Consider the following 4,876-nt stretch of genomic DNA (forward strand, 5'->3'; position numbering starts at 1 on the left):
GCACTTCAGTAAAAGTTTATGACGGGAAATCTCGTTAAGTTCTCCGGCCTGTTCGTTAGATTTCTCGGCCGTCCTCTCGAGCATCGTTCAAGTGCAAAAAAGCTCTATCGCCAATTTCACGTCCAACGTGGAACTAAACCAAACTGTTTCGACACAGAAATTATATCGTGGTATCTTTGAAGGTTCATTTTCTTTCTGTCATAAAATACTTTACAGATGTACTTAACGTGAAATAAAGTTAACACGAATGATTATAAGTTTAGCGACGATTTTTATACTTACAAGGGAACGTATGAGTCGCTTAAAGCAAAAGTGGTGTAAGTCAATAAAAGGCGATTTCTAGGTACTGAGGGTTAAAGTAGAAGTTCGGGAAAATTCAGGAATATGAAGGAATGTTAAATCTCTCTTGCGCGAGCCTCTGTATAGTTATACCTTAAGATGTGGTGTTAATTCGAAAAGGTAAAGATTGACTTACATCACTTTTGCTTTAAAGGGAAAATATGGAAGTGTCCACCGATTTCGTTGAAATTTGAGTATAATGTTGTTCTCGTGAAAACACTTGACACGTATTTATTTTTATTGGCAACTATTCATTCCAAAGGGGCGAAAATCACTGCCAAAGTTGAGGCTGCGAAACATATTTCGACGAATATCTCGGAAACTAATAGGGATAGAGAAATTGTGTAAATTGGTGAAATTAGTACCTTTCAACGACGAATTCAATAGTGTAAACAATTCTGCAAAAAATCCATTTGTTTACATAAAATATTAAAAAATATCATAGCAATTTTTCGATCATTTCTCCAATTAAATTTTAATACATTTCCTTGAATATTTATTTCCAAAAACTGCACACCCAAGCACAAATTACGGATAAATCAGAATTTCGATTTTCGTATTACAAAAAAAGTTAGTATATTTCCTCCTCACCCCCATTTTTCCCAAAAATGACTGACTCTGCTGTCCATCGCTCACGATTGCTAACTTAGACCCTAAAATTCCCCGCACAACAATACTCAAATCGAAAATTAACCAGAGAACCAGCGAATAAAAGAAACGTCTGACAAATCCTTGGCTGTACTACTTGCTGCGTCTTCAATAACAGTATTTCCTCCCTTCCTGCAACAAAATCCTCGAGCAAGCCGTTCTTCCCGCCCAAAAAAAGGGAGAAAAATATACAAGAAATACCGCGTCCATCGTGGAAACTCGAGCGTTCCACGATCGTAAAAAGCTCGCGACCAGGCATGCAACATAAATTCGTCAGAAATCCGCGAGCGTCGCGAATATTCCCTGGTCGCTTTTGCATTTACGTCGCGGTATCGAGAAACAACGAGACGAGATCTCTCCCAACAGGAATTCCCCCGGTTGTTGTGTTACGGTGAGGAGGCGATCGTTTCGTCCGGCTGATAAATTTTTCCGCGGTGAAACGTTTTCGCAAGCGGCAGAGAAGAAGAGAGAAAAACACAAGGACCGCGGAGGCGACGTTCATTTATCAGTCTCTCTCTCCCTCTCTTTGTGTGTGCTGTGTGTTTCGAAAGCAGGACGAGATAAGACCGATTTTTCTGCCACACCCCGAGTACAGGCACTGTGTTTTTACCCTCGTCGAACCGGTACACATTACCTGTTCTACGTGATATCGTCGCACTTTTCGAACTTCGTCGCTGCGCTGTAGTTCTGTGGAAACATTTCACGATACCCGTGGGAATTGCGGAGAGGAGAAGTATTCGTGAGATATGTGGTTTCTTGTGTGTTTTTCGTGCTACGGAACCATGGTGCGCGGTGTATTATGAGGATTTTGCGGGAAATAATTTTGAAGGTTTAGTTTCGTGAGAGTTGATAAGCTTATTTCTTTTAGGATTTGCAGGTTATGTTGGATTGCGTTGTTTTGCGTTTTTGAATTTTTGAGGTTTGAGGGTTGTTTTGTGTGGAATGCGAAGAATTTGTGTTCGTCATTCGTCAATTTACGAAGACTGAATGGGTTGTTAAAAAATTTAGGTTATATTGACTGTCAGACAAAAGAAGAATTCTGCATGAGATAAACTAAAGTGAGAAGTTCATTAGGTGTTTAGTTTCGTGCAATGTTCGTGCCAATCAATTTCCACTGAAAGCAACATTCATGGAGTCATTGCGGTTTCACTGTCGGTACGAATTAAGGTAACACGGAAAAATTGGAAAATTTTGGTCACACCATTGGCGAGTATTCAAACCGCAATAAAACCTCAGAAAAATTCAATTTTAATTTGTTTTATGCATAAAAATTTGCTTAAACTTCGATTAAAAAACACGTGCCTTGTGAATTTATATTTCGATTAAAAAACACGTGAATTTAATTTTTTAAATTAAGAAACGTTTCTAAGAATTTTTATTTCTGAGAAAAATGCAGAAAGCTGTGAAAAAAGTTCTTTGAAAAGGAAAAGCAAGAGTGAACTATTATTTATCACGAGTGATGCAGTACAGTGCCGTAAATCTACTCGAATGGTAAGCAACGTGTTAAATCAGTGACTAACTACCTGTAATATTGGAATAAAGATTGGAATAAAGATCGGAATAAATCCATTTTAATGCTTATTCACTGTGTTCATGTAATCCAGGCAATCTCGATGAATCTTCTTTGCACAGAACCTATGAAAAAAAATATATAACTTTCTAAATACACTGCAAGACAGCAATGTTAACATTTCCCAGGTTTACACGATTTTCCATCCAACTTTTTCAGTAACTTTTTACATTTCCACATTTATACTCTACTGTTATTTCCTCGTATTACTTGAACATACTATCTGTATCCATTAATGAATTAATAAATCACTGGGGAAAAAATCACATCAGAGAAGCTTCGTGAGGCACTTGTTTTAATATTATTCCATCTTCGTATGTTACTTTGATGCATTCTTTATACTTGTTAACAGATCGCTAAATTATTCGAAACCTCAAAAAAGAAGTTTTTTCATAAAATAAGCACAAAGAAATTGTCCTCAAAGGTACCACTTTGCAAGCACATATCTTTCCTTCGACTGTGCTTTTTTTAATCTCATTCCATCTTCGTATTTTACTTTGATGCATTCTTTATACTTGTTAACAGATCGCTAAATTATTCGAAACCTCAAAAAAGAAGTTTTTTCATAAAATAAGCCCAAAGAAATTGTCCTCAAAGGTACAACTTTGCAAGCCAGATTCTTTTCTTCGACTGTGCTTTTTTAAATCCCACTCCATCTTCGTATTTTACTTTGATGCATTCTTTATACTTGTTAACAGATCGCTAAATTATTCGAAACCTCAAAAAAGAAGTTTTTTCATAAAATAAGCACTAAGAATTTGTCCTCAAAGATACCACTCCAATTATTTTTCCGTCGACACTACATTTTTTAATCTCATTCTATTTTTGCATACTACTTTAATACACTCTTTATACTTGTTAACAAATCACTAAAAGAAGATTCCCTCACAAAACAACCACAAAAAGCAGTCCTCAAAGGCACCACTCTTCAAGCAGATTTCATTCCTTCAAACTTACCTTTTTTAAACTCATTCCATCTTCGTACTTCACTTTGACGCATTCTCTATACTTGCTAACAGATCGCTAAATTATTCAAAACCTAAAAAAAGAAGCTTTTCCACAAAACAATCACAAAAAACCTGTCCTCAAAGGTACCATTTCACAACCAGATTTCTTTCCCTCAACCTCGCCTTTTTCCATCTCATTCCACCATCGTACATTACTTTAACCAGTTAACTGCGTTCGACGTGTATACACGTCAGTCGAAAACTTCATTTCGGTGGGGTTGACGTGTATACTCGTCGTGTAAAATAAAAAATTACCATTTACTATAAAAACTCGAAATTTAAATAAGAAGTAATAAAAATGTCATTTGGCGGTATGTTTCCTTTACATTAAATCAACTGAATTTCTTAAGATTATTCTTCTTCTTTAATTTTTCTTGTTCATGAATTTTATTATTTCGTGAGGATTTTTAAGTTTTTAATAACAATATCCTTTTCAGCAATGAATTGCTAATTTTTTATCGAATAAAAATGTAATCCTTCCTCGTTTTGCTTTACTTCTTTCGTCAAATTTATAATAGGAGCATTTGCCCTGCGTTCGACGTGTATACTCGTCGTTGCTTGATTTTAATTACGCATCCCGTGACGGATTTTTAAAACTAGATTCCGCAGTTAACTGGTTAACGCACACTTTGCACTTGTCACCAAATCCCCAAATCATTCGAACCCCCCAAAAAGAAGCTTTTCGACAAAACAATCGCAAATACCCTCCCCTCAAAGGTAGCACTTTACAAGCGAGCCCTTTTCCATCGAGCTCACGCAATGTCCTCATAAAAGCGGGCCATTTCCCGGCCAGCAACTGGCCGTATAAACAGAACCGTTTAAATCGCGGCGGCAAATGGTAGGGAAATGGTGACAAGTTGGATACGTAAGATGGGAAAAGTGGAAAAATCAGCAGTTCCCTGGTTCAATGTGAAACGAGATTCCGAAGGGTCGTGTCGTGTCGCGGTCGTACCTCTCGCAATAAATCAGCCCTATCGATTTCCTTCGGCCAGTTCGCACTTACACGCGGCCCAACTCTCCTCCGGAGACCAAAGAACCAGCAAAAAGTTTCACCTTGCCTCGGTGCGACACTTTTATCGAGTCCACCTGCCGCCACTGTCTCCGCGCTAAAGTACACGCCAGTCGAGCTAACTTTATCGCCTGAAGAATTGCACCCACCTCTGGAATTTTCAGAAGCGTTTCTTGTTCTCCGCGTACCGGAACCGGGGACCGACCGAGTTTATTCAGAGACGTTGCTCTTGAAATTGTTTAAGCGTTGCCTTCTCTCTATCTCTCTCTTTTCTTCTCTCTCTCTTTCTCTATTTCTATCTCT

General features: G+C 37.8%; 1 protein-coding gene across 1 annotated transcript in view; it reads left to right on the top strand.

The window, feature by feature from the left end:
- The window catches only part of LOC108580049, a 190,395-nt gene that overhangs the window by 121,645 nt on the left and 63,874 nt on the right, over positions 1-4,876 (top strand). The gene's annotated exons all lie outside the window — the stretch shown is intronic.

Source organism: Habropoda laboriosa, unplaced genomic scaffold, assembly GCF_001263275.1.
Source record: "Habropoda laboriosa isolate 0110345459 unplaced genomic scaffold, ASM126327v1 scaffold23, whole genome shotgun sequence".
Taxonomy (NCBI): domain Eukaryota; kingdom Metazoa; phylum Arthropoda; class Insecta; order Hymenoptera; family Apidae; genus Habropoda; species Habropoda laboriosa.